A 10,844-nucleotide genomic window follows, 5' to 3' on the forward strand; every position below is an offset into this window, starting at 1 on the left:
TGAATTTATTCTGTTGGTGCTAACACTACATTTGCAGTGGCCGCCCTTCTCCGAGCTGATCTGTTTTTATATCTTGTAGTAATGGAAATTTAAGGTAGGTAGTGCCTTAAGGTTTTTGCAAGCAGGTTTCCAAGGAGATCTATGGGTATTCTCCAGGATTAAAGCTGCTCCTCGCCTGCACCCTGTGTCACCCAGTGCCACCCCATACAAACCCAGGGTGAAACAACAGCACACAAAAGCAGGATGTCTTTTTTATTTAATATGATTTAAATGCTTATAGCACCTGAAAATGACTGATTTATCCCCCATCTCTCTCCACTTTTGCAGGCTCTTTCTACCTTTGCCAGGCAAGAAAAGCAACCTGCAAGCTCCTCACTCCCGTTTGCCAGGTGATGTTCCATCCCTCCCTCGGGTCCAGCACCCAGCGCTGCCCGGGCTGCGGGGACCCGCTCCAGGCCCACGGGCACACGGATCCTGCCCCAGGCGATGCCCGGAGCCATGTCCTGTGCAGGCAGCTGCAGGCAGCGGCGTTTCTGCAGCCGGCGAGCAGCCTCTGCTGGAAGCTGCCTGCTAGATGTGCTGCTTGGCTATGACCCACAGCCTGCCCGCCGCAGGGACAGCAAGGATGTCAGGATGAGGAGGTTTTAACTGGGGAAAATTTAATTATTTTGTTGCAACACCTGCCTGGTTTTGTTTATATAGGTCCCCTTTATATTTTTGCCTTGTTTTCTGCATGTCTGCATCCTGCTGAAATGAGCCCAGTGATGCTGCTCCTGTCTGCTTGTTCTTGCTGCGGGGAGCTTGGTGGGTTCGCTCTCACAGGGTTTTATGGAAAAACCCAAGAGGATCAGGTTCTGAAGTGCTTATCTAAATTGATGTAAAGACAGGCAGGACAGCTTTGTGCTGGGTGACCATGCCAGGGAGTGGGAAGGTCAGGGCAATGCAAACAAGCTGCAGTGGGTGCTCCTGCTGCTCATCCTGCCCTGGAGCTGCCAGACACTTCTGGCTTCTCAACCTGGGTTTCTATTTCATTTTATTTAGCCTCAAAATATACACGAGAATGGCAATGGGGACTCGTGGAGTTATGGATGCTGCGGGTGAAGTTGGGTCTAGTATTACTGGCATGTGCTGCAGTTGGTACCGTAGATGTTCTCTAAAATTAGGCATTGGGCTCTGCTCACCTGATCCCTCATGTCCAGAAGTGATTGTTAATGATGGGAGGATCCTTTTGTCAGGGCCCTGAGGGCATTAATGGGTTTTAATTGCCTTGAGCAGCTTCACCTGGTGCTTCCACCCCCACCCATAGCCCAGGAGCCTATTTCAGCCCAGCATGGGGCTGTCGGTCCCTGTTGTAGTGATGCTGCAGGATGCTGGTGTCCAGCTCTGGCTGTGTTACTATGATCTCACCTTGTGACCTGAGGTCTGAGATGAACCTGCTTGTGATCTCCGGCTCTGCCCTTCTCCTTGCTCAGGTACCACAGCCCTGTCTTGCTGACACCAGCTCCCAGCCCCTGGGTGGTTTTAATCCCCTGTGGAGGCCCTTTTGGTGGGAACAAATCTGTACTCTCATGTAGTTCTTCCATGAAATAGGATTTTTTTCCTGTTCTATTGAAACCTGCAGAGTGAAAGAAAACCTACATCCATAACATGTTATTTTTGGTGACCAGATTTCTCTGAAAGCCTGACTCACGCTTGTCGTCTGAGTTTGGGTGGGGGTCAGTTGAATCAATTCAGATAATTGATTTTTTTCACCATCAAAACAGTTTCCCTGTTGTGTATATTGAGCTGATGTTCTCAGACCAATTAACTTGTTCTTCTCTATTACGTTATCAAGCGCCCTGGTACAAAAAGGCAAGGCAAAACTACAAGGGTTGCTCTCTCTGTTAGCAGGAGAGGGAGGTGGGGTTTTTTTTCCCCACTTTGTGTCCTGAACTTACTGAAAGAATCAGTTCAGGAGAGGGCCTATATAATTTTTTTAATTTAAGTTCCAATTGTATAGAAATTGATGTCCTGCCCAGATCTTTTGACTTTTTAGCCTTGAAGCAGAGCAATATTTGTTGTGATCATGGTTTGTGTGAGCAGTCTGTGTGATCTCCAATAGACACCTGCAAGACGAAGTGGAGATTATTTCAAAGTTCATCACCTTCTGCTTCCCAGGAAATGTCCATTCTGCCTTCTCGTGCACTAGAACAACCTTCCAGGCAGCTGGTCCTGCCTTGAGTCTCCTCATTCCCCACAAGCAGCCGCTACCATTGAGCCCTTTCAGTGTTTCCCTTCCCAATACCCCTGTGGGTGATGCTGCAGATAGAGCAGTGGCTGAACCATTGGAAAGAGTCATGAGATGGTGGTGGTGCCCCCATGGCTTGTGCTGCCTGTCCCAGCACCGCTGCTGGGAGCTCTGGCTGCTGCAGGTTTTCCGCAGCTCCGCAACTCCCTGTTACCCCATTGTTCCTCCCATGGCATTACCGGGCTGGTCTGAGCAAGGATCTCTCTTCTATGCAGTTGCCATTAATTCCGCCACCGCAAACGTCAGCCTGAGGTACCAGACCATATCAAGCAATCAATCTCTAATTGCCATATCCCTTGGTAAAACAAAAAACTTAAAAGCAAAGGGAATAAAGAGGCCAAGAGCTTCCCTCTGTCCATTGCAGATGGCTCATGAGAAGATTCAGATGGAGAATAACCCCCTTAGCCCTATGCTATGTCCCTCTTGCAGAGGAACAAGCCAGGAATTCCATGCATGCAGAACAACCACCAAACAGTCCCTACAGGTCTGCCAAGGACCACGGCTCACCGAGCGGCTGCTTGTTTACCTGCCGCCCATTTCCATAGCGTGGGCGTCCAGCCGCGTTCCTGGGAGTCCTGGCTGCTGCCCGCCTGCCCGACCTGTCCGTGCACGGGGGAGGAAGCGTAAAGCCACCGTTTGGCAGCAGAGCCGCAGATAGGCAATGTGATCGCCACAAGGAAATGTTGCCAAGGATGCTCAGCACTGTGCTGGGCTTACTTAAGGAGCCAGCTCAGCAGCTGGGGTGTAAATCAGCATGTTGATGTTGCTGCCGGGGCATGGATGTGGTTTTGCACTGGCTGAGGATCTGAGCTGGTGGCTGGGGACAGAGCTCTGGGGAAGCGCAGCACGGCAGAGCTGCCTTCCTTGCACAGGATGGCTTGAAGGAGAGCCTTGGTGCTCCGTATCCCCTTCCACAGGAGCTCTCCCTATCCACCAGCCCTGGAAATATCATGGGGAAACCACCCTCCCCAACTTACGCGTCCTATTAAGCAACACGGACGCATCTCTCCGGAGCGTGGAGCCGTGCCCAGAGGTGGCTACGCCAGCACGGCAGGACTCTGTGCTCACCAGGCAGCTCTCAGCTGAGCAGCATGTGCTTGTCTGTGTCTCAGATATGTAGGCAACAAGTTTTCATTGGTGCCATGCTGATGGTGAGGAAATGCATCTCTTGCTTTCGCAGCCCCTGTCTGCGGCGATGTAGGGGAAGGCTGTCCCTGCCCAGCCTGGGCAGTGAATCTGTGCCAGTGTTTTCCTGGGGGATGCTGAAAGAGCTGCACTTCAAAGGCTCAGGCTGTGTCCACGTTGCCTTCGGCTCCACCAGCCCACGGTTTGGGGTGGAAGCTGCTTGTGTCAGCAGCTGGAGCCAGGAGGCAACTCAGGCTGAGCCAGCGCTGCTGGCCAGGATCGGCACCCAAGTCACCCCGGCCTTTCCCCACTGGTCCCCAAAGCATCCCCATCTGCTGCAAAGTGACCCCAGAGATGGTCCAGGACTACAGGCTTTCATCCTACACTTGCAAGTAGCCATTTGTGTCAATTTGGGCATGTTCCTTCCCCTCTCAAAGCACTTTGGGCTGGGGGCTGCTGTGTGCCCTGGGCTATGCCACCCTAGTTTAGAACACTGCTGCTGTCACCTCTGATTTTTCTTCTTTTTCTCTTCCTCTCAGAAAGAGCTGAGTTATATAAAATGAAAATTTTCCCATATTAATGGTGGATGAATTATTTAAATGGGTCTGTTTGCTAATGTGATTGACTTCAACCAACAGCACAGGTTGAACTGTAATTACAGGAAAACAATCAAATCTCTATCTGAGTTCACGCCATACCGGTCTTGCCGCTTTTTTTGTATTATAGCAGAACCTGTTGGGCAGCTTTAGTTAAGCTGAGCCTCCTTTCTGCTGCTGGGGCAAAGAAACGCAAACCAGTAGAGCCAGTCAGACTGCAAAGAAAAATTATGGCTTATTGTCTGTGCAAGTTCACCTACACTGCTCACTCCTGTCTCCTGTGTCCCAGATGACGGTGTCTTGATCACAACTTAACCGAGCCACAGGAGTCGAGGCAGAGACACAGAGGCAGCCCTCCAACGTGAGTATTGTGCCTGCACTGATTTTTATCTGTCCTACGGCATCCCGAGCAGTGTTACATAGCTGGGAAGGGAGCTGGTGCGAGCCACGTGTGGAGAATTGCCCAAAATCTGCACAGCAGGGTGCTGGGGAGAGCTGTCACTTGGTGCTGGCAGCCGGAGCCTGGTCCAGCTCCCATCTGATGGGCAGAGGCTGCCGTGTCACGGGTTTGCTTGCTTTTCGGTCACTTCTCACAGTCTGAGGAGGAAATCTGGATTTTTCTAGCAGTCGTGGAGTCGGTGGGTTGTTGCAAAGTGGTGGTTCTGCTTCTGCGGGTGTGCGGGGTTGGCAGGGAGCAGAGCTGAGCCAGCCCGGGCTGTGCGGCCACTGCCCAGTTGGGACACCGGGCTCTTCTCTCTTCTAACAAAAACTTCTCCTCTGGCGTTTTCCACTTGAGCATGAAAGGTAATGAGGTATTGCTGGAATCTGAAATGCGAAGAAACAGTGTTCAGCTCGGGCGAAGTGAAATAGCTGCGCAAGGGTCAGAGCAGTTTGTGGGTGTCAGGGTTTATGTCAGTATCCAGGAGTCCAGTCACGTTTGCATCCAGGGAGCAGAGACCAGAGGCAGCAAACAGCAAAGCGTTCTCTGAGCAAACATCCTGGGTGCGGGCAGAGCCTGGTCGGTGGCCATGTCGAGATGCACAGCAGGAGCGCAGGGGCTGGCAGCAGTTGATCGCAGCTCTGCTGCCAGGGCTAAGAAGGAATTTTCTCCTTTCTGCACTCTGTGGCAGCTGCGAGCCAGGTTGCAGCGACTCTTGGTAGCTGGGCAAAGTGGCCCCCTGTCCCCCCACCTTCAGCCTCTCTGTCCCCATTGCATTCCCCATGGGACAGCCTGCCTGTGTCCTCACAGGGTGGGCAGATACGTTCCTATGGGCAGCGCAAATATTCAGCAGTGCTGGAGCTTGCTGGGTCTCCCAGTGGGTGTGATGCTACCAGGGGCTGTTGTCCCTCTTCCCCACTTTAAATCCAGGCTGAAGGAAATGATGGGGGGATTGCTGGGGTGGCAGGGCTGTGTCTATGCATGTTGCCTCCCTGCACGGGGATCATGTTGCAGCGGGTTGGACTGTCCCCATCACCTGCTCCTTGTCCCCTGTGCTGGGACAGCCCCGGATGGGGAATGCCCTGAAAGCCCTTACAGGGGAGATGACCGGGTATCGAAGAAGCAGATATTTCTCAAATAGGCATCTCGCACTGAGCTTTGCCCTCGATCACTCGGGAGTGGTGAGAGGGTGCGCATGTCCCAGCTAGCCCGCAAATATGCGCTGTGTTAGGGGCTGCGCTCGGGAGCAGACTAGCTCTGCTTGGCAGCCATGCCTGCAGCTGCTGGACTGATGTATAGCTGCAAGGAAGGTGAAGCCACACTGCGTGGGTTTTGCTTCTAAATTAGAGGCATTTGGTACTTTCCCTCCCCAGAAGTGGGGAGGTAAGTGGGACCTCTCACCTGTTCTGATGCGAGGTGCAGGAATTCCCAAAGGACAGAGATTTAGTGGAATGAGTCCTTGGTATCTTTTGTCAAAGCTCCTCATGGGCCTTTGGAGGGAGCTCATTTGTTCCAGCTGCCCCAACACCATCAGCACATTCCTATACCATCTCGGTGATGGCAACCTGGCTTCCAAACCTCACCAGCAGCAGATGTGGAGGCTGGGAAGAGAAAGCATCCACCTTTCCTACCCAGCTGCATGATGCCTGAAACCCTGTCATTGCTCCAGCTGCCCTAAAGGAGCCTTGAAAAGGAGAAGCAGCATCTGCAGATGTGCTCCATCCCTGCCTTGGAAGAACCACATGGGATGTACAGGGAAACATCAGTGGAGAAAAGCCTGAAGTGGTTTCCCAGCTCCCTGAAAGCTGGGACATTCCCCCTTGGGACACTCCCAATGGCAGGAGGTCCCAGCTCAGCTTTAGAACCTGCACCACCAGAGGCTTTAACCTGCCCTGACCATGGGGATGGGGCCAGATCCAGCAGCCTGAGGTCCCGCAAGCTCCCAGGAGGAGAAGTGCTGCAGGCCATCCCACCCCCATCCAGCTGACCTAGTTCAACCAGCGGGGACAAAGCGCCCAGGATGGTTTTGCAAGACTGAATCTTCCCAGTATATAACCCCTTTTTTAAAATACTGATTAAGAGAAAAGCTGATTCAGTTAAGGGATTCATTACCTGCACTGTATCCGAGGGGGAGAGATTTATTCTTTCATTTTGCACAGCCATCTGAAGGACTTGGGATGACAGCACACAGCAGGAGCAGAGGTGCCAGTCTGTGAGTGTGGTTATGATGGATTTTCATGCCCTTTACCCCACACAAGACCCGCTTGGCCCATGCAGGATCAGGAATGATGGATTCTCCATCCATCAGGAGCAGCGTGAGCTCTGAGGCATGCTGCTGTCCAGGTCTTCTGCTGTGGAGGAGGAGACAGCGAGACCAAGATGCTCTCCAGGCACCGTGCACAGTGTAATGGGATCACAAGCAGAGTGTGGGGTGATACTGCATGTATCAGAGCTTCCCAGGGTATTTACCACCCGCTTTTCCCAGCCGAGGGCTCTGGGGATGGGGGATGCAGAGCAGCATGGTGGCTGGGCTGGGAGGTGGTGACCGTGCACCCGATGGGGCCCTGAGCTATTCCCTGTGCCTCACCGCTTCCCAATTAAAACACTGAAAAATGCGATAATGCTTCATTACCCACTTCCCAGAGCATTTTGAGGCGTTAATTAAATAATGTTTATAGAAGCTGTGGTTACCCTGAGATGTACAGGCAGATAAGTTGCTACTTTTAATCATCTTCCAAATCCTTGTGCGGGCACACAGACCTGCCTGTGGATCTGGCAAAGCCCACCGTGCTCTGGGGAGCATCCCGGCATGGCCAGCAGGTCCAAATGAGAGTGTCCCTCCCGAGCAGGTTAAATCTTTGCTGCTAAACCTCAGCAAAGCTGTTTGTCAAAGAAACTGGGGAGCACGAGGACAAACCCACCCTCCCAGCTGGGGATGGTGCAAGAATAGACCCTGTAACTGCTCATCCTGCTACAGAAAAGCCAAATTCTGGTTCTTGACTATATCCAGGCATTGCAGAGGACCAACACCTCCTGCTTTTAGTGATCCTGCAACACCCGAACAGCAAAAACTCTGTTCTGAGAGGAGGGATGTCCCTGTGCCCAGGGAACAGAGGGATAACCACCAGCTGGGGGCTCTCAAGCAGAAATAAGGTAATGGAAGCAAATCCCTGTTGCTTTGGTAGTTGTCACTGTGGTTAGAGAAGCAGCAGCTGCTCCTAAAGGGGCTGGAGTGGTGGGGTAGAAACTGTGCTGCCGGTTTTGTGATAGCCAGGGCTGTGCTGTATTAGGGCAACACGCTTTTTAGGGTTGGAGAAAAGAGGTGCATGCAGGTTGGGACCTGAGGCTGGAGCTTCATCTTGGAGGATTCGCTCTTGTTCTCTTCTTCCTGCAATGGGACGTGTCTGTGCACACATGAGCAAGTGCAGCAGCTCCTGGGGGCTGCTGGGCCTGTTGAGCTTGTTTTGGGGGCTGTGACCAGTGCTGGTCCCCAGCAACCCCAAAGGACCATTGAGACTGGTGGGATCCCCATCCTCAGTCAGAGGGGACCCTGGGGCTGGATGTCTGCACTGCAAACTGGCCCCTGGGCTGGCAGAGCAGCACAGAGTGGTTGCCGGGCATCAGGGAGGATTTTCGGGTTGCACGAGGCGGAGGAAGGCACCTTCTCCTCCTCCCCAGTGAGCCAAAGCTGCTCCTCCTGTCTCACTGGTCGGGGGATAATTTTGCAATCTGTCAGCCCCTATCCAGCACCCGCGCACAAAACCAGTGTGGTGGAGAGCAAGCGCTGGGCTCAATTTTAGAGCAACCTGTGCCACATTCAGTCATACAAACAAATAAATGCCCAGCAAAAAAGAAAAAATTCCCAATACATGCAAAAAAACCTCTCTTCAGTGTGACAAGTGCACGGTACATCAGCAAAGCAGATCAGCCTCACGTTGGCCTGCAAAATACTCCTGGCACTGCAGATTTTCCATGAGTGATCAGGCAGCTTTTCTGGGTATAAATTCAATTCATAATTCTAAAATTAGACCGGGAACATAGTAGGGTAGCCAAGAAAAGAAAGTTTGTCTGGCAAAAGCAGCCCTGCCCAGCAATCACCCAGTGAAAGGTATATTACGTAAATCCAGCCTGAAGCTGAACAACCCTGGTGCTGCTGATGGGAAAATATCTGGTTGTAAATCCATTAAGCTTCACTGATCTGACAGAGTCAGAACTTCAGAGTCCTGCCTTTTTTTTTTTTTTTTTTTTCTTTCTTAGTGGTGTAAGCTGATTTATCTAATGAGCTGCTTTATTATTCTGAAAGGAAACAGTGCTGAGGGCAAGGATGCACCGCAGCTCACTGTGAGTGTGGCCAGTAGTGCTAGGGATGGTGACAAGAGGCTAGAAACCCCTCAGGGACTAGGGAACTGTGAACAGCTGTACTGTGGGATCCAGCTGTCTGAGTCCACTCTTGCCCAAGCCCCCTGGCACGAATGAGGAAATAACCTCCCTCCCACTTTTCCTTTCCCCAGCTGCGATCAGGAGCATCCCGCCCCAAGGAGCGATGCCACCGGTACCCAGAAGATGCCAGGGGATGCTCCAGCCCCATGTGTGAGAGTCAATGTGTCAGGGATCCCCACACCCTGACCCTGTGTCTCACTCTGAGCTGAGCATCGGGGGATGCAGAGAGCAGGTGAGCAAAGATGTGGCTGTCCCAGGGGCTTGGGCTTCCCAAAGCCACCAGATTTAGGGGCTGGGTGAGGAGTTTGCCTCCAGTCCCTGACACTGGGGCTCTGTTTGCAGAGGGCACCTGTCACTCTGAAATACGCACCAAGGGGCTGCATGCAGCACTGCCGGGTGTATATTACAGTGACAGCTCTGGAAAGGGCTCCGGGCTGTAAATGAAATCTCTGTCTCAGGGAGTGAGCTCCACACTGAGGAACCATGTGGTCTGGTCTTCATCAGTAAATCTCCCTCAATAAGTCCTCCTGAGCAGGGTGGAGGAGCAGGGGGCCACTGCTTCATGCTTTGGCCGGTCCACACGGGGTGGGAAAGGAGCAAAGCCATAGCCCCAGACATCCTGGGCTGTCTGTGGATTTGAAGTGCTGCAGCAAAAGTCTGAATCCTGGGTAGGGATACATGGAGAGTGATGCATGTGCATCATCTCTGTGACTGCGTGTGTGCATGGACCAGAGACCCAATGTCCTCGCCAGGTTTGCTGCAGAGTGGATGTCTCGTCTGCAGGCAGGGATAGATGCTGGCATCTCAAAAAGCACCGAAAAAGGCGATAGCTTTTCCCCACTGGTCAGATCTCCAGCGGGTCACAGATCCCAGCTGACCTGGGGGATCTGAGGAAAAGAAAATCAGCCCTGCTGGCACCGCAGCCATGCACTGAGGGCGAAGCTGCTGCCCACACCCCAGACCCAAATCTGGCTCTGCTGGGCTCAACCACAGGCTGGCACAAGCCCCAGCTGGGATGTCACCTTCCCGGGATGTCACCTTTCTGAGATGTCCCAGCTGGAGCCCCCTGGCCCGAAATGCCAGGTGCTGCTCAGACTCCAGCCCTGGGCAGTGCTGGGGCGGCGGGGGCTGATCCAGCACCATGAGCATCGTGGGAAGCCCGCACAGCTGCCACTGGCTCTGCTCCCAGCTGCAGCCCCTTCCCAGTTTGCAGCACTGGGGAAAGCAATGGGAATCGGTGCCTGAGCACTTCAAATCCTCCCCAGTTGGCACTGGTGGTTCCAGCCCTGCGATGGCAGCCATGGGTCTCACATCCCCCTTCAGCACCAGGGAGGTGCTTTGCCCACATAGAGCTGGATTTAGGACTCAACAAGTGCTTCCCATTAACATCAGGGGTCTGATTTTTTTTTTTTTTTTTCCCTCCTGTTTTGGAGTAGAGCTGGGTATTATTTCACCTAGCTCATTACTCAGCTATGGCTCTTGGGGCAGAGGTTGATTCCCAACCCCATTTCACGGCAGCTGATCCCCAGCTGCACGAGCCATGCCAAGCCGTGCCGTGCCTTGTGTGGCTTTTCCTTGGTGGGAGAGATCACCCAGCCCTGGGAAAGGGTGGGTTATGCCCAAGGAAGTGGGAGTAATGAATATTTTTTTAATTGTTTCCCCAGACAGTGAAATCTCTGCTTGTTTGCTCAAAAGACAATAAAGTTATTTCGCTGATCCAACCATGGCAAAAGCTGAGCTCCCTGCTTCTGCTCGCCGGCGCGTGCCTCATTTCTTTTGAAAATCAGACGCTTTAGGGGCAAGTTTCTTCTTCCAGCTCTGCGTGCCCACATCTTGCATATGCAGGCGATCTGGCACACCTCTGCATGCAGATAAAGGCACGGGCGGGCTGTCGGCAGGCAGCCGCGCCGGGAGCGTGCTGGAGCGCAGCAGAAACCGCCCCATGCTGCCGTGTGGC

At 52.9% G+C, this 10,844-nt stretch overlaps 1 protein-coding gene across 1 annotated transcript in view; it reads left to right on the top strand.

Moving 5' to 3' along the window:
• RPS21 (ribosomal protein S21) overlaps positions 1-10,844 on the top strand; it is a 116,862-nt gene that overhangs the window by 57,374 nt on the left and 48,644 nt on the right. The window lies entirely within an intron of this gene.

This window comes from Caloenas nicobarica, chromosome 15 (assembly GCF_036013445.1).
Source record: "Caloenas nicobarica isolate bCalNic1 chromosome 15, bCalNic1.hap1, whole genome shotgun sequence".
Lineage (NCBI taxonomy): Eukaryota > Metazoa > Chordata > Aves > Columbiformes > Columbidae > Caloenas > Caloenas nicobarica.